We start from the raw sequence: 20,257 nt of genomic DNA, 5'->3' as shown, positions 1-20,257 counted from the left end.
TTTAGAAAATGACATTTTCCTGTGCCTTATGAATGTGTGATCTTATGTTGAGTGTACAATCTTGTATTCCATTTCTTAAAGTGATTATGAAATGTATAAAATTCATAAATATTCATTATGGTACACACTTATGAGGTTTGCGTTTTTGTGTTACATTGCCATGTGAATAATAAAAGAAAAACAAGAGGCAGATTATTCATGAAAATGAGAAACAGCAGTTTTTGTTATCATTTTGCAAGTTTACTCTGTTTCTTTGAGTCCTGTGTATAACAATCAGAGATTTGTTATACCCGGAGCTTTTACCTGATTTACTATGTGTCTTCCTAGATGTCCTCGAAAGGTGAAAGAGCAAGTAAAGCAGATGGAAAACAGCAGGTACACATTTTTGATGCAAGAAACTCATTCATGATGATGACATTATTACTGTTCAAGATAGAAACAACGAAATGTAATTTAAGGTGAATAAGCAATAAAAATGCAATAAATCAAAGTAAATGAATGGTTGCTATATCTGAATAACAAAAAAGAGTATGGTGTATTTCATTCTGATATAAATACCCTCCTACAAGCAAAATGAGAACTAACCCCTCCCTAATAATAACTACTTGTGTTTTCTTTCATGTTTTTTAAGACATTTTTATTTAGCATCATGACTAGCATATTACATTTAGCAATCAATAGCATAGGTACAGAGAAAGAAAACAAAGAAAATGTACATTAAAATCTCTGTTGGAATGCTTTAAGCTTTTCACACAATAGAACCTAAATTAATTTACACAATAAGTCACAAATACAGCCCTGGAGTTGTTTTTTGTTCCTACACATTAGTATTGCTGTCTTATAACATGCCTTCTTGGTAGCAGTTTGGCCCTGCCACTATCGTACTAGTCTGAGTTCTCCTGAATCCACAGATCTATGCATGCAGCTTCCCTGTCACTGCCCTGGCGTTCCTCTCGTTTCCTGGCAGTTATTAAAACCTCCAGCCACTTCCATATCTAAGGCTGCTGCTGGAACTGCCATAGCCAGCTTGATTTCCTGGTTTGGCAAAATATTGGCCACTACCATCAGGGAAGTCAGAGTTGCTACCTCCAAATTTTCTTCTCTTTGGGCAACCATAATGTAATTGCTATAATTGACAAAATCACTGTACCTTCCACCACCTCCATGATTGCTTCCACCATTACCAAATCCACTGTAGCCATTCCCACTTCCGCCATATCCACTGACAGCTCAGCTGCCACGAAGGCACCATGACTACAGAAGTTTCCTCCATGACCACAGTTGTCTTTGCCACTAAAACCAATTCCACCAGCAGCACCAGAGCTAGTAGAACCTCTCAGGGTTGATGAAGTACTAGCCATCTCTTGATTCAGAAGGGCCTTCCACAGTTTGCTATTTCTGAATGACAATCTTATCCAGAGTCGTTGTCATCAAAGATCAGAAAATCAAAGAGGTTCTTCTGTCCGTTGAGTGGGTTAGTCATGGTATCAATCACTTTGACTTTCCCACGTTGCTCAGAACAATGTGTGTATGATGTCCTTCAGCAGCTTATTTAATGCCACCAACAAAGATCATTTTCACAGTTAGCTGGGCCATAGTCTTTGAGAATCCTCTCTTGAGGCAATCCTCTGTTGTTCCCCAACTCTCCCATTCACCTGTGTGACCTTGCATTAAGGGCTATATCCAACTGCTCCAATTACCTTAGGTTGTAAATCCAAAGTACCTGGGACCTTGGTGATTGGATCTCTCATAATCACACCATTGCTCAGAATGGCTCATGAGACTCTCACTGGCTGTTTCAAAGCTCAGCCCTCTGATGAAGAGTTTCCACAGCCTCTTTAAAAGATTGACTTAGAAACCACAGTGAAAGGAAGGGAAGCTTTGAGGTTGCTTCCTTGGCTACATTGGTTTGCAGAAAAGAAAAGCATTATGTTTTCTACCAGCAGATATTTCTTCATTACTGTCTCAATGATGTAAGCACATGTGCACAAAATCCACATATCAAAAATTTTGGAATCATTTCTTTGCAAGAGCTATTCATTTGTATTATTCTTAACCTAAAAGCAATATTGCAATTGAGATACCAGGAAGAAAAAATAAATCCTGTTTTTCTGGTCCTCGAACTATTTATCCTACTTTCATGACATTCCATTCATATATGTAAATAAATCTTGGTCTATATGATCACAAATCACCGTGGTTTCTTTTTATCTTTCTTTAGAGGAAATAGGGAGTATATATTCTGTGTGTTTATGTCATGTCCCTTAATACAGTAACTTCCTTTCACCTTGTCTGTTACTACAATTGGGTTTCCAGGCTAAATTGCATTTGTTCCTACTCTCTGAAATCCATTTCTCTTCACTCACAGAACACCAAATTATAAAAAGTAGTATGGCCTGAATTTACCTTTATATAAAATCTTATTCATTCTTGTGAATGGTCCATTCCACCTTAGATTCCTATTTTTGAAAGAATCACACATGTTCAATTCACTACATATTTTGACAGTGAAGTCCTTAATTCTCAGCCAGATGTGGCAAATTCTTCTAATATAGGGTATTAAGAATTTGCTGAAGAAAAAACATCTGTTTCAAAATGAATCTGGGACTTTGGTAAAGAGAAATGCTATTAGAAAAGATTCAGGGGCCAGGTAGGTTAGCTTGCTGCTTGAGACACTGGTGTCCCATATCAGAGTGGCAGGTGGAGTCTAGGAAGCTCTGCTTCTGGTCCAGCTCCTGGTTAATGTGCTTTGAAAAGCCATCAATAGGTTAATCTTCGGCCTGCGGTGCTGGCACCCTGAGTTCTAGTGCCGGTTGGATTCTGCCCTGGTTGCGTACCGGCAGCAGTGGCCATTTTGGGGGTGAACCAATGGAAAAGGGAAGACCTTTCTCTCTGTCTCTTTCACTGTCCACTCTGCCTGTCAAAAAAAAAGAAAAGAAAAAGAAAAAGGAAAGGAAAGAAAAGAAAAAAAAAGAAAAGAAAAGAAGAAAAGAAAAGAAAAGAAAAGAAAAGAAAAGAAAAGAAAAGAAAAGAAAAGAAAAGAAAAGAAAAGAAAAGAGAAAATGGATCAAGCGCTTGGGTTCCTGCCACGCATGTGAGCGACCTGGATAGAATTCTGGGCCCCTAACTTTGGCCTGGCCTGTGCTTGCTGTTGTGGCCATCTGGGTAGTGAATTGGTGGATGGAAGATTTCTTCTCTCTCCCTCTGGTTTTCAAATAAATAAGTATTTTCTTTAAAGGAAAAATCTGGAATAATAGGATAATTCCCCAATCACAGAATCTAAATTTCTCACAAGCAAACAGTAAAAGCCTTAAAAAAAAAAAAAAAAAAGGAAATTAATAAACATGGTGAGCAGGAGGATTTTGTGCAGGATGAGGGAGAGCAGTGAAGTTGGTCAGTTAGGATTTTAGTGGTTTCACAGGAAATATGTGTTTTTCCAATCAGAATAGGCAAGTAATGGGCCTCACCGAGTTCACAGAAAATTTGCATTATTTTCAAATTCCAGTTTCCCAAGACCTTCCATCTGCTAATTCAGTTCCCAAATGGCTGCAACAGTCAGGGCTGACCAGACCAAACCAAGAGCCAAGAACTCTAAGTCTCCCACATGGGGGGCAATAGCCCAAGTCTATCATCTGTAGCCTTTCCAGGAATATCATCAGGAAAGTGGATCAGAAGAAAAATAACTGGGACTGGAACTGGCATTTAATGCAGCAGCTTAACTCGTTGCACCACAATATCTGTCTTGGAAATTGTAGTTTAAAAATTTTAAATGCTAAATACTGTTTGTTCGATTTGAGTAAATATCACACAAGTAGAGGCTGACAAAGTTTAAAATTCAGAATTGTAAGGAGAAACTTACCAGAATATCATATCCTTTTCTAGTTAGCCGAAAAGGTTTCACTACAATTTATCAAGAAAATTTAAGTGTGGAAGTAGAACACACTGAAAACATAGGTGTTTTCTGAGTTAATTTCAAGTTCTTGAAAATTAATTGATCATGTCACTCTGATTTATAAGAGGAAAGTAGAGCAAGAACCGTAATGTTCCAACATTCAACCATTTTTCTAAAAAGGCACATAAAATATGCAAGTATAGCTCATAGACAAAAAGGAGATGAGAGAAGTGCTACTAATTTTTATTTGAAAACCTATGTGCATTCCCAGATATTTTCCTGTTTTGTCTATTATAACTTACATTACTGGAATGAAACATAAAGGGACAATAAGCATATCTCAAGATTACCTTTGATTTATTCATTCATCATTAACATGTTTTTTCTTGAATATATTTTGATCATTCTCATTGTATAAATCACTTTCTTCTCAAAAATAGAAAAGGTAATTGAAAATGAACTTTAATGAGCTGTCTGGTACTTATGTTTGAATAAGCTGTTCTTGTTTCCTTACCTTTATAGAATGTAGGCTCAGTGGGGACACAGAGACAGTTAGTCTAACCTAGTAGGCACAGCAGGCCCATAGAGCTTTCAGATTCTAAAAAAAAAAAAAAAAAAAAAAAAAAAAAAAAATCACTGCAGGGAAACAAGAATGTATAATAGGGTCTGGTAGAATTCAACATTATAATTGCATGTGCATTTTATACCTCTATAAATTGACCACAGATGGTGATTGCTAAAAGTTAACTTATTTGTCTATCATTTGCCAATTAGAGAAATGGGTGATGAAAAAAGCATGCAATGCTTATATCTTATTTTGGTACAAACCACTTAACTGGTTTCAAAAGGCAGAATAAATATGAGACAAATCAGCCACTTTATTTCCTTGGATTAAGGGAAAATTTTAGAAACAAAGAGGGAGGAAGCGTGGGAGGGAGAAAGGGAGAGAGAGAAGGTAGGGTAGGAAGCGTCATTATGGTCTTTTGCTTTACCCATATTTCTACAACTGATTCTGTATGATTCTATGATGCCCAGAATGGATGAAAATTTAGAAATATACTTCAAATTCTTGCCAGAAATAAAATTTATGCCATTCTTGACTACCATGGTTAAAAAAAAAAATCTTTTCCTTCCATGCTCATATGCTTAGATTTTATTTCCCCAGATATTTGTACCTATCATGCTGGAGTAGTAATCCCAGTTGTCCTTCTAAGCAAAGCACTAGTGCCTTATAATGAATCACAGATTTTATTTTTAAGCCTACATATTCAGCCTGGGAGTTCTGGACCTATGTCAAGGAACTGAAAGTAATTTTCCATCATATTCATTTTGGATTTTTATTTACCCTTCCTTTTAATTTAACATTTAAAAAATTCTTCTGAAATTAACCCTAGTTTCTCTTCCCCCAAGATGGTTCATTCATAATTTATTTTAGTCTTTGTTTTGTCAACTTTTCCTAAAGCCAATAATCTTTGCCCCACTTAGGATTATTATCATAACTGGTTTTCCATCAACCTGCCATTTCCCTCATAGGCATAGTTAGGCCTTCTTACTATTTCCTTAAATAATAATATCATTTAGTCTTTCACCTCTTGTTTTTATTTAAAAATTCTTTGTATAGTAAAATTTCTCTGGTAGATAATTTTTCTTTATTTTGTTTGTTGCAGTAGGCAAAATGAGTATTGGAAAATGGATACTTGGAAGGCTTCAAGTCAATCTCTTAAATTCATCCCCTAAAATATGCTGAAAAGAAGAAAAAAATTTGTATTTCTAGAACACATAGTTGAAACTTATTTAGCATTTTCACTAAAAGAATGTTAGAGAATTTGATCACCAATGTAATTGTTTCAACTGTGAATTGAATCAAGAAGAGCCAAATACAAAGTTTAATAAATTTTTGGAAAAGAGTATATTGTATATTATATACTGCATATACCCAAATATTTGTGATGAGCTTGTCCATATAACTAATTTACTAAAAGCAAAACAGAATTGTATGAATTTTTCAACCATGCTAACTTAACTCTATAAAAATCTTCCTATTAAAATATTATTAGAAATACATATAAAATAATTAAGTAAAATAAGATATTATTCATTTATTAGGCACAGGGAAATATAGTACTGTAACAAATACATGTAAAGCATTGACAAAAATATCTTCTATGTTTTTACAAGCATGTTATATTTATCATCATTTTAATATATTTCTTTTTTATGACAAAGATCAAATACTGTAAGTTTTCACTAGTAATCTTTCCATCTTTTTGTTCTATCAAACTGTTACATAGCATATTATGCAGAGAGTATAGAGTGGCTTGAATTAGCCATAACTATACAATTTAGTTCTATTTTCCCTTTATTCTTTAATGCTCGTATCTTACCATGGTTAGAAAGAGGAAAAATAAAATTGGCAGGAGATGGGCATGTATTCCTGCATCTACTTCTATTGGGGAGACTTTACCTAGAGTTATACTCAACCTTTAAAAACAAGTGATAACTCCATGGGAATAACAATATAATTCTTCACGTAAAGTGAGTTGCTGTCACTTTCTCCCTTATGCTATTCATAACATTTGCAACATTATGAGAGAGAAAAACAGAATGGAGCTATTATACCAAAGCAATAGAGATTTTGCCTACTGTAATTATATTGGCTTGGGAGTTCTTCAGTCAGGGACAATATAAAAAATATCAAAGAGACATTAAAATTTTTCAGGGTGGGGTTAAAAAAGAGCACAGCAATTTTGAGACTTTATTCTTGGGAAGGTTTATAAAAACAAGCTTATGAACAACATATTTTTGTTAAATAGAGGATCCATGGGTTTTCCTGAGCATTTTTGTTTTCTTTGAAAAGGATGTTTGTTATTTGACTCATACCTTAAGATCACATCAAATAAACTGACATAACGAAATGATTCCTTGACTGGATTTCAGCATCAATCAATCACTGAACAATCCTTGCTACTAAGAAATTGAGAAACCTTCATCAACAGATATTTGTGGGTCCAAAAGAGCAGCCCCTACAAAGAATGAAAATTTAAGTGTTCTTCAATCCTATTTTTAAATAAACATTCTGAAGTACCCTAGTGCATTGTTGATGTTGGAAAATGAAACCTTGAATGTTAGAGAAAAAGCAAGGCAGTATTTTCCAGAGTGCTGGAAATCATTTCTGTGTAACAGTATTTAGAGAGCAGGATAACCCTACACCTTCATGTCAGATAACCAAAAATATTGTCTATATTCTGAGCTCTTCCATTAAAGGATAAAACAACTAAGATTTCATTAATACACACTAAGCTGGGCAGTCTATAACATAACCTCCTTTCTTCAACACTCAGGGCATGTTTCAAAGTCATACTTGAAAGCTTATCTTTGTGCCTCATTCAAATAAAAAACAATGGAACAAATCAAACGTTGCATGAGGTAGCAATGTAAGAGTACAAAGCATAGCAATAGAAGGAATCATCGTCATTGAGTTTAACCTCAAAATCTATTTATTATTAACTTTCTATCTCATTTCATCACTTTTATGATCTCATTCTAAATCATTGCCTTCTAAAAGTGAATATTGTGTACTTGTATAAAGGTAAAATGAATATTTCAATAACTTAATGGTGTAATTTATAAATCTTTTGTAATGATTTAATTTTTCTTTAGCCAACATATTTTCAATTTTTTCTAAATAAAATTATTTTGTTTATGTTGTCAATAAAGATTACACAAAATATGAGCAAAGGAATTCATATGTAAGTATTTATTATTTACTTCAATATTTAGATTTATATAAGCCAGGATATATTTTAAGATCTTTAAAAATAATGTGATTCAAATTTTTGCAACTTTCAGATATTTACCAATTTTTATAATGACATTTTCACCTTAATAGTTATATTTCACTTGTAATAAATTATATTTTGATACTTTTATTAGAACTCTGAGAATTTTACCAGATATCTGTGTAAATCAGTTGAATTGATTTTACTTTTCAAAAAATGCCTATACATTTGCAGACCTATTAAGAATTTAAATCCAGAAGAACAATTGACACTGTCAGTATTATTTGTGTAAGCATATCTAGGTGAATTTGAAAGGCAATTTTAAAAATATAATTTGAGAAGATCGGTATTAGTCAGGTTTTTATTATAGTGGAATACATTTAAAAAGGAGGTTTATTTCAGTTCACAGTTTTAAGGTTCATAGTTTAAGATCTCGGAGTTATGGTTTGGGATCTGGGGTGACATTTTTTCTGGTAAAAGCCCCAGTGTAGCACTGAACAATAAATGAAAGAAGGAAGCATTTTTCTATCTATATCCCTCTTTCAAAAGCCACCACATTTCAATCAGGAGGGCTCTACTCTAACAAATACTACTAATCCAAACTTCCCAATTGCCCTGACTCTAAACACTTGCTTGAATTAAGTTTTCACCCTCTTTGTACCACTGATATATAACTTGGGGAACCAAGTCTTCAATATATGTGCCCTTTGGGATGCCCACATAAAAATCCAAACCATGGTAGTATTCTCTCATTCTAAGATATTTATTCATTTATTCATCTTAAAATTATATGCAAGAAAAGTTATTTAATACAGACATTGAGTAGTAAATTTGTAATTGACCCTTTTGTAAGTTGTCACTCAGGATGAGGTGTAAGAGCAAAGGAATTAATATCCATGAATTGTCACATTATCAGATTTGCAGATTATCAAGACATAGAGAAAGAAAAAGTACATAAGATGGTAAAGACAACTGGGAGAAGTGGAAACTTGTATAACTTGCAATATAAATCTTCTTTTCAAATAAAATTGAATGAGATTGTAGATAATAAGTAGGTGGCCTTTGTTCCAAATTGTATTGTATGTATTAGCTCAGACAAACAACAAAAGCTAACTCTATATGAAAGCTTCAATAATGAGATAAATTTTGTTTGGTATTTCAATACCGGGATGAATAGTATTTTTAATATTTCATTTTAAAGATTTACTTTATTTACTTCTCTGAATGATACCTTGAAGGGAAAAATAACATCCTAAAATATATTCGGGAAGAAGAAAATGTTATCTAAGAAAAACTGCTAAATCCATATGCATGATGCAGAAAACATTTACTTTACTTTTTCCTCATTATATTGTCAATACTACTCATTTTCTAGATAGGAGAATATGTGTTTTATAAAAGTGGTTTATACACATTGTATACATAGAGTGGATTGTCACACTGCCTCCTTATAATATGTAAATTATTATGTACAAATTAAAAATATATTAGAAAACAGAAAAAAACCCTAATGAATTGAAATGGAAAAAAGGTTTAATCTACTAAATGACAAGAAAACAATATTGACCATTTCTATGTTTGTATCTTCAATTTTTAGAATGTTTAAGACTTTAAGACTTAAGATAGCAATTTTTATATTTAGCATGTTTTTGTAAATAATTTTGTTTGTTATTATATAAATGATATAGTATAAAGCCTTTGGCTTGTATGAAGACTTTTTAAAAACCTATGGCACTAGCCGGCGCCGTGGCTCAATAGGCTAATCCTCCACCTTGCGGCGCCGGCACACCGGGTTCTAGTCCCGGTTGGGGCGCCGGATTCTGTCCCGGTTGCCCCTCTTCCAGGCCAGCTCTCTGCTATGGCCAGGGAGTGCAGTGGAGGATGGCCCAGGTAGTTGGGCCCTGCACCCCATGGGAGACCAGGAAAAGCACCTGGATCCTGGCTCCTGCCATTGGATCAGCACGGTGCGCCGGCTGCAGCGGCGGCCATTGGAGGGTGAACCAACGGCAAAGGAAGACCTTTCTCTCTCTGTCTCTCTCTCTCACTGTCCACTCTGCCTGTCAAAAAAAAAAAAATAAAATAAAAAAAAAATTAAAAAAAAAAAAACAAACCTATGGCACTGACAATGTATTAGTAAAATGAGAAAATGCACAAAAAGTAAGTCAGTAAGTTTTATAATACCAATTTGTTTGCAAACAAAACTCCAAATCACTGAAAAGTGCATGCAAATGACTCTATTAAACTTAATCTAGATTGAAAAGAGAGTATGTTTAAGAATGTAATGGAAATTAAAGCACTTCTTTAATTATCTGCATAAATTACTTAGCCATCAGTATTAAAAATCCAGTAATGCATTTTGGTTAACAATAAGTATTTAAGCAAGAGAACATGACTAGGTTTCTACTGAAAGTCTAATAAAAAATCATTGTATCAAAATTTGATGAGGCAATTCTAAAAAATAAAATTTGGCATGGTATTCCTCTCTTGATGATTGGTGGAAAATGATCAAATTTGGAAAACTGGTAGGAGTCTAACATTATTATAACAGATCTTATCTTTAGGTGCTCAAAACTTTGTTTTGAGGTGGGCATTTGAAAGAGCAGTTAAAAAGACTCTTGGAACACCAAATCCCATGTTGGAGGGCTTAGGTTCAAGTACCAACTCCTTCCTGATTCCAGCTTCCTGCTAATGTGCCCTGTGGGAGGCAGCAGGTGAGGATTAGAAACTTGACTCCCTGTCACTCACATGTGACACTAGGTTGGGTTTCCAGCTCCTGGCTGTGGTATAGTTCAGCCCTAGCTCTTGCAGGGATTTAGAGAATAAAGCAATGGTTGGAAAGTAGTTTGCTGTCTATATTGTTTCTGAATTCTTCTCTCTTTATATGTCTTTTTATGTTTCAACTAAATAAAATTTAAAAATTAATATTAAAATAATAATTTGTAAAAAACGAGTATTTAAATTCCCGTGTGAATACAATTTTTAAAATTCTGAATATCGTGAATGTAACAATGTAACTACATAATTTATAATATGATACATTTTCTAAGTCAAATTAATATACATCCATCTTCATATAAATTAATTGTAGCATAAAAGGTAACATCAATAATATTAGTGTGCATACTATATTTTTTCAACTTTAATTATATGTTGTAACATATTTTCAGAAGTATTATTTAAGTGGGATGATAAATACTGACAAGAATAAATAATTTTATAACATTTTAAGTTGGTATTCTTCAAGCATTAAATGAGGGCAAAAGAAGTAATTAACCTCAAAAGAATTTCAGACTCTGAAGTTTTTGAAAAATGCCTTTTTAGAAAAGATAAAATATAGCTTGAAAACTATTTGGATAATAGATAGGAATAGATTTTAGCAAAGGACATATTTAGTTTTATCCTAACATCTTTATATATCAATTTCATTCATTAATTTATTCTATTCAAAATATTGTATAATAAGGCATTTAGAGTTAATTTGAAATGTTGAAGGAAAGAATGCCTACATTCAAGAATGCTCAAATAATTTATCTGACTCTCTAGTGTTAGACAATCCCTGTTCTGAAGTTAACTCAAATCCAAACTAGCTCCCCATAATTTACTTCCAAGAGTTTAAATTACAAAACGACCTCGAATGGCTATGATACCTGTTTTTTGATGACTTCCTTTATATGTATCACATAAAAGTGGTATTTGAAAAGATAGAATTTGTTTTACTTTGAGTAATAAATACATGCTGTCTTTCAAAATTATCTGTAAAAGTTATGTTATAAAATAATAGAAATTCCTTATCAACAAGACTGTCAATTTTAATTTAGTATCCATCTCAGTCTTGTACAATACAGTTGCCATATAGGTACAAGAATCTGCCAGAAAAAAGCACAGTGTTCCCATAATAGTCTACTAGTGATGGAAATAAATCTCTCCCACAAAGTACCTCTGCTTCTCCCAACTTCATTTTAACATAAATTATATATAATGTAAAGTTTAGAACAGTACTAACTAAGCTATAAATATTGAAGGTTAATGAATGATAATATTTATTTTATTTGGGGGACGTTCCTAAGTGTAGCCAATATTTTTTTCCAAGAGTAGCATAGCAGGCTAGATTCTCTGAGCTTCTTCTACATCTCCTATGGTAATAATAAAAAATCAAAGGGACTTTCAGATATGAAGAAAGATATGGGGGTATATCTGGAAATAGATGGAAAAATCAATTGTGGCCAAGAGTGGGGAAGGGAAGGTGGGGCTTATTACTCTGGTTGCAGGAAAAAAAAAAAAAAAATCCTTCCTTTTATGAGATCCCCACATTCATTATTTTATATATTTCTTAAAATGGCACAAAGAGGGCAAAGCAAATTTAACAGACTTTGGCAGCAGAGAAGCAAAAAGAAGAAAAAAAAAGGAAATCTCAAAAAAAAAAAAATCAAGTCACTGTTTCTCATGGTGTCCATTTCACTTCAACAAGTTTCCCCTTTGGTGCTCAGTTAGTTGTCGCTGATCAGGGAGAACATATGATATTTGTCCCTTTGGGACTGGCTTAATTCACTCAGGATGATGTTTTCCAAATTCCTCCATCTTGTTGCAAATGACTGGGTTTCGCTGTTTTTGACTGCTGTATAGTATTCGATAGAGTACGTGTCCCATAATTTCTTTATCCAGTCTACTGTTGATGGGCATTTGGGTTGGTTCCAGGTCTTAGCTATTGTGAATTGAGCTACAATAAACATTAATGTGCAGACTGCTTTTTTGTTTGCCAATTTAATTTCCTTTGGGTAAATTCCAAGGAGTGGGATGGCTGGGTTGAATGGTAGGGTTATATTCAGGTTTCTGAGGAATCTCCAGACTGACTTCCATAGTGGCTTAACCAGTTTGCATTCTCACCAACAGTGGGTTAGTGTTCCTTTTTCCCCACAACCTCTCCAGCATCTCTTGTTGGTAGATTTCTGAATGTGAGCCATTCTAACTGGGGTGAGGTGGGACAAATATATGTTCTCCCTGATCGGCGACACTAACTGAGCACCAAAGGGGAAACTTGTTGAAGTGAAATGGACACTATGAGAAACAGTGACTTGATCACCTCTTGTCCTGACAGTTGATGTACAATGTAATACTTTATCCATTTTAGTATTTTTTTTTGTTCTAGTACCATTGGTTGAACTCTGTAATTAACACACAATTATTCTTAGGTGTTTAAATTTTAACTGAAAAGTGATCCCTGTTAGGAATTTGGAAAACATTATGTTGAGTGAAATAAGCCAATCCCAAAGGGACAAATACCACTTGTTCTCCTTGATAGGTGACAACTAACTAAGCACCAAAAAGGAAACCTGTTAAAGTGAAATGAACACTATGAGAAACAGTGACTTGATTAGCCCTCACCCTGACTGTTGATGAGCAGCTTAATATGTCATCCCTCTTAGTATTTTTTTTTTGTTTGTTCTACTTAATACTTTTGGTTGAATACTGTAATCAATACACAATTCTTCTTAAGTGCTGAGACTTAACTGAAAAGTGATTGCTGTTAAATATAAGAGTGGGAATAAGAGAGGGAAGAGATGTGCAATTCGGGACATGCTCAAGCTGACTTACCTCAAACGGTAGAGTTAGAAACATACCAGGGGATTCCAATTCAATCCCTTCGAGGTAGCATGTACCAATGCCATCTCACTAGTCCCAGTGATCAATTTCTGTTCACAATTGATCGTAATGATAGGACTAAGAACCAAAGGAATCACATAAACAAGACTAGTGTCTGCAAATACTAGCTGATAGAATCAAAAAGGGAGAGAATGATCCAACATGGGAAGTGAGATACACAGCAGACCCATAGAATGGCAGATGTCCTAAACAGCACTCTGGCCTCATAATCAGCCCTTAAGGCATGCAGATCTGGCTGAAATGCCCATGAGAGTATTTCAGGCATGGAAAGCCAAGACACTCTGGGGGAAAAAAAAAAAAAAAAAAAAAAAAAAAAAAAAAACACTAAATGAAAGGTCTCCACGAGTGAGATCCCAGTGTAAAGAGTAAAGAATGGGTCATCAAAGAAGGAGGTACCTTTCTCTGAAGGGAGGAGAGAACTTCCACTTTGACTATGGCCTTGTCTAAAAATGATCAGAGTCAGTGAACTCAGGGGGCTTCCATAGCCTTGGTAACTCATGGTAAGAGCCTAGGGTGATTACTGAGGCCATAAACAGGAGTGTCAATTTGTTAAGTCAACAATAGGAGTCACTGTGCACTTAGCCTCATGTAGGATCTTTGTCCTTAGTGTGCTGTACATTGAGATCTAATGCTATAACTAGTACTCAAACAGTATTTTTCACTTTATGTTTCTGTGTGGGAGCAAACTGTTGAAATCTTTACTTAATGTATGCTAAACTGATCTTCTGTATATAAAGTGAATCGAAAATGTATCTTGATGTGAATGGAAGGGGAGAGGGAGTGGATAAGGGGAGAGTTGTGGGTTGGAGGCACGTTATGGGGGGGAGCCATTGTAATCAATATTCTGTACTTTGGAACTTTCTATTCATTAAATAAAAGTTAAAAAAAATAAAAAAAATAAAAAAATAATGAAATATCTAGGAAGGTAAGAGAGAAAAACCAACATATATATCATGGAGGAAGGAGAATTTATGAAAAAAGGAAACTATTAAGGAACACAAAGAACGTATTCAGACTGATATCATGGCCCTAAAAATATCAAAATCATAAACACTGAACTGAACAATTAGGTGTTAAAAATGAAAGGCTTGGGGGCCTGCACTGAGGCGCACTGTGTTAACACACTGGCCTGAAGCGCTGGCAATCCCATATGGGCGCCGGTTCGAAACCTGGCTGCTCTGCTTCCCATCCAGCTCTCTGTTATGGCCTAGGATAGCAGTGGAGGATGGCCCAAGTCTTTGGGCCCCTGCACACATGTGGGAGACCTGGCTCCTGGCTCCTGGCTCCTGGCTTCGGATTGGCGCAGCTCCAGCCTTGCAGCAAGTTGGGGAGTGAACCAGCTGATGGAAGACCTCTCTCTGTCTCACCTCTCTGTGTAACTTTGACTTTCAAATAAATAAATAAATAAATCTTAAAAAAAGATTTTTTAAAAAAATGAAAGACTGATTATTAACATAGCAAAAATGTGAATCTACTGGGAACCAGGGTCAAAAACCACTCAGGAAATAAAAAGCAGATTGATCAATGAAAGATAAAATGAGAAAGTCAGATTAGAAACAATCATCATTAACAAAACTAGAAGGAAAGAATTGCATGAAAATAAACACAACAATGTCCTTAGAAATAATAAATTTCCTTAAAATTATTTAAAAAGATCAAAAATACTCCTAAACTTCTAAGCAGACTATATATAAAAAAGACCGACAGTTTAAAAATCAAGACTTGTAGACACCCATTGTGAGATTTAGAGTGTTACTATAGGAAATTTTATATTTTGTCAGAAAATAAAGGATACCGTCCATAATAGAAATTTTATGAAAGAAGATAATATGTAAAGTATTGCAAGTCAAAGTACATTTGAAACACATAATCTATTGAACATCATAGTTTAGTATCAGTACGCTATATTATCTTTTATTTTTCTTCATTACCCTATGACTTGCTGGGAATGTTGGCTCATTTCTGCTACTCAGCTTTGTGGGAATATCATACTTCATAACACTAGTTCAAAATAGATCAAAGTTGAAAATTTGGAATAGAGTTTCTCCTAAATACTTTATCGTTGTAGTAATGTTGAAAAATTGGAAGTCAAACCATCATAATTTGGTGACTGTCTATAAACAATATATAGCAGTTTTATGTTCACTGCAGGCTATATCTTGCTTATACCACTGACACAAGACCACGGCATGTCTTTGCACTCTACAGCTTATAATTCCTGTTCTCAATTTCCTGCCCCAGTCCCATAACATTTTGAGTTCACTGTATGTTGCTATGGAATAAAAATATTAAAACTGAATATGGAAAATTGATAAAATCAACAACTTGGAAGGCAGCTAAGTAAGAGCCTCTACTAATAACTTCCCCTGTGGAGATAGTGATTTGAATAGCTTTTCATTAATCAATCCACCCTAGAAGAGATGGGAAAGCCAAATGAGAGAAGACTGTGCCTGATCTTACTATAATAATAAGATAAATTGAAAAAAGAAGGAAAACATTACTTTTGTCAATCCTCTCTCAATTCTAAACAGTGCAGTATGAGACACTCCTCCCACTTGAACAAATGAAAGATAACTAATTCCAGGGTTTGAACTTGAAATCTAGTACAATTTCTGCTGCAATGAAACACAGGGCCAGGTAGAACTACTCTGCCTCTACCTGCAGGTCAGTTGCCATGGACTGAGCCTCTGGAATCATATTAGCCAGGTAACTACAAGGGGTAATCTCTACCACCACTCACACAATTTTGGGCAATACAGCACTAAGGAAAATACTGCACTCTGGGGAGTGGGGTAGGAGTGCCAATGCCCCAAGGTATGTATAATAAAGAAGGGAATTAGGCAAGGGAGACTTCATTCAATGGCAGGAGGTTAAACAGGGGGCTCTGTTAGACTCTGATCACCTCACTGGCTTCTGAGGCATTTAGTGCTGGGAATTCCATTGCCTTTGCAGGTCCAGGACACAGCTTGGGGAGCTGCAGAGAGAGGCAAGCCCACATTGCTCTTCCCCTACCCACCCAGACTTTTGTTGCACAGATTCATCTTGTGACCTCATCTGCCCAAGAGTCCTCTTTTCTTTTTTTTTTTAAGATTTTATTTATTTATTTGAGAGGTAGAGTTAGAAACAGTGAGAGGGAGGAGAGACAAAGAAAAAGGTCTTCCTTCCATTGGTTCACCCCCCAAATTTCTGCAATGGCTGGAGCTGCTCTGATCTGAAGCCAGGAGCCAGGTGCTTCTTCTGGGTCTCCCACATGGGTGCAGGGGCCCAAGGACTCGGGCCATCTTCTACTGCTTTCCCAGGCCACAGCAGAGAGCTGGATTGGAACAGGAGCAGCTGGGACTAGAACCAGCGCCCATATGGGATGCCGGCACCACAGGCAGAGGATTAACCTACTGCGCCACGGCGCCGGCTCCTCCAAAGGTCCTTATAAGAAATGTTTAAGTGTGTCCTACAGCTAGAGCTAAATGACCACAATTACCATCATAAAAATTCATGAGTACATAAAATCTACTGGTGGATTACACATATAAGATAAAGAGAATGTTATCACATTCAAATCTTATCACAGAAAACCAAGGATTAATAACCAGAAAGGGAGAAAAAAGCACCAAAAGATATAAAACACAATTTGAGAACAGTTAACAAAATCACAGGACTTAGTTTTTACATATCGTTGATAACCTTGAATTGCTCCAGAGCTGTTTCAGGCTGAAGTCTGGAGTCACTAACTCAATTAAAAGACATAGACCGGTTGAATGAATAAAAAATAAACAATTTTCAATTGTTTGTTCCCTGCAACACACTCACTGCATCACTGATGACACATATAAATTGAAAATGAAGGAATGAAAAAATATTCCATATAAATGGAAATAAAAAATTAGTGGAGATAGCTATGCTTGAGAGAATTCTTCAAAATCTCACAGAAAGTGCATATTAATTAAAAATTCTATGTATGTATGAAATTCAAAATTTCTTGCACTGAAATGAAATTATCTTTAACTTGTATTTCCCAGAAATATTTTCAAGTATCCTTGACTATCAGATAAAATAGACTTTAAGTAAAAATCTATAAAGACACCAAAAATTCATTATATAGTGACAAATGCACTGATTCAACAAGAAAATACAATAACTATGAATATATGTGCACCCAACACTGATGCACAGAGAGGAAGACTCTCCCACAGCAGTCATCCCTCACCACATTTTCAAAGAACTGACATCAACTCTTCCCAATTATTCTGAAACTGAAAGAGAGAAAATTATCTCAGATTAATTCAATAAAGCCACTTAGTCATATACCAAAATTAGATGAAAACACAAGCAAAAAAATTATGTACTGACAAGGTTGATGGACAGAGCTGCAAAAATTCTCAATAAAATATTAGCAAACTGAATCCAATTAACATCAAAAATGTTTTTAAAAGCCTTATCTATTTGTTCTATTTGAGAGGCAGAGAGAGAGAGATTGAGAAGGAGAAAGAAGGAAAGAAGGGAGGGAGGGAGGACAAGTAACTCCTTCCACTGATTTGCTCTAGGGTTGTGACAGGCTGAAGTCCGGAATCACTAACTCAGTCCAGGTCTTTATCTCTTGCTGCCTCCTATGACCTTCATCAATACAAAGCGGGGCAAGATACAACCAAAATGATCAATTGAGCTTTGTCCCAGGTAAGGATGCATGCAAGGATGGTTCAATGTATGCAAATCAACATATATGACATTTGACAATTAAGAACAAATTTATATGATCGTTTCAAAGATGCAGAAAGAGCATTCAGTAAAATCCAACATCTGAGGGAAAAAAAAACCCAGCATCTATTTATGAAAAAATTCCACAAATTAGGTACAAATGTGTCCTTTAACACAATGAAGGCCGTATGTGACAAATGCACTAATAACATCGCAATAAATAGGGAAAGTTGAATTCCCTCTATGACCTGGAGCAAGACAAGAAAGTGTGTTTTTAGTAGTTCCATTCATCACAGTATTCGAAATCTTAGCCAGAGAAATCAGGTAAGAGGAAAAAATAAAACTCAATCAAATAGGAAAGGGAGAAGTCTAATTATAACTGTTATCAGACACTATGGTCTTACAAACAGAAAAATTAAAGACATCACTAACAAACTGTTAGAATTGATTTGTAAATTTGGTAAAGTTGCAGGATACAAAATAATCTTTAAAAATCAATGGTGTTCTGCATGGGAGACCAGGAGGAAGCACCTGGCTCCTGGCTTCCGATCAGCGCGATGCACTGGCAGCGGCGGCCATTGGAGGGTGAACCAACGGCAAAGGAAGACCTTTCTCTCTGTCTCTCTCTCTCTCTCACTGTCCACTCTGCCTATCAAAAAAAAAAAAAATCAATGGTGTTTCTAGATAACAATAATAAATTTGTTGAAAACTAATCAAGAAAGCAATTTCATTCAAAAAAAACTACAAAGAATATTCTAGGAATAAATTTAAGTATGAAAATGAAAGATCCTGGCCAGCACCATGGCTCACTAGGCTGAACCTCCACCTGCGGCGCCGGCATACCAGGTTCTAGTCCCAGCTGGGGTGTAGGATTCTGTCCCGGTTGCTCCTCTTCCAGTCCAACTCTCTGCTGTGGCTCAGGAAGGCAGTGGAGGATGGCCCAAGTGCTTGGGCCCTGCACCCACATGGGAGACCAGGATAAGTACCTGGCTCCTGCCATCGGATCAGCACAGTGCACCAGCCGCGGCAGCCATTGGATATAACTAAAGGAAAATCAAATCAACATATCAAAATGTTACTTCTCCTTCCATGTTTATTTTAGTACTATTTGTAACAACAGAATTATAGAATCAACTAAGTTGTCCATGGACAGATGAATGGATAAAGAAAAAATGCTACATATTCAGAAAGGAATATTATTCAGCTATAAAAAGTAATGAAAACCTGCCATGTATGGAATATGGATGAATCTGGAGGACATCAGTCTAAGTGAAATGAGCCCAGCACTGAAAGACAAATAACACATATTATTACCAATAGTTGGAAGCTAGCAATGTTTATCTCATAGAAGCACAAACTTAAAATGACATCACCAGAGGCTGTGAGAGGACTAGTGGTAGAGAGATTGAGAAAACCTGAGTGACATAAACCAAAATGCAGTTAGATAGTAAGAATAATTTCTACCGTTGTATAGCTCAGCAGGATAACTGCAGTTTACAAGAATTTATTATATATTTCAAAACAACTAAAAGAGATTAGCTTGAAGTTTTCCAACACAAAGAAATGATAAATTTTTAAGGAGAAAGAAATTCTAACTACCCTCATTTAATTTTTACACATAAGTACACATGTATTATTACAATGTATCCCGTCAGTAAAATTACTATGTGCTAAGTAAAATTTGAAATTAAAAATTCTATTCTATTGGCTGAGTTCTATGGATAATTCAGTAGATATGCCTTTGATTAACTAGGTAAAAAGATTCAAAATATTACAAAATCATGATAAATATCCAATTCCTGAATGTAGCTAAGATAGCTATAATAATAAAAATTAATAAGAAAGATTAAATAGAGGAAGGAAACAAAAAACTCAATTGTAAATTCTACTATGATGCAAAGTTACAAATATTTACTAGGAATAATCTAGCTAATTTGTTTCAACTTTGACAGTTCGCAGGTGAGTGGGCATAACTTAGCAAATAAAATTATGAATGAATAATAGTTGCCAAATTATTAAATATATGAGATAAAATGGAAATCAAATATCTCAAACAAATCCACTCTTGATGTCCAAACAACATTTTGTAAAATTCAATATGCATTCTAATATGAAATGTATATTTTTTCTCTATCCATATGTCTTGGAATCAAGAATTAGTTTCTTTCAACCATTTGATGAAATGTGAATACATTTGTGGATTTGTCACAAAATTAGAAAATATTTTCTAGTT

At 35.0% G+C, this 20,257-nt stretch overlaps 1 pseudogene; it reads right to left on the bottom strand.

Moving 5' to 3' along the window:
* Positions 1-933: 933 nt before the first annotated feature.
* The window catches only part of LOC138845152 (heterogeneous nuclear ribonucleoprotein A1-like), a 60,450-nt pseudogene continuing 41,126 nt past the window's right edge, over positions 934-20,257 (bottom strand).

The sequence above is a fragment of the Oryctolagus cuniculus genome, chromosome 14 (genome assembly GCF_964237555.1).
Source record: "Oryctolagus cuniculus chromosome 14, mOryCun1.1, whole genome shotgun sequence".
NCBI lineage: Eukaryota > Metazoa > Chordata > Mammalia > Lagomorpha > Leporidae > Oryctolagus > Oryctolagus cuniculus.
This window is presented reverse-complemented; position numbering and strand designations above follow the sequence as displayed.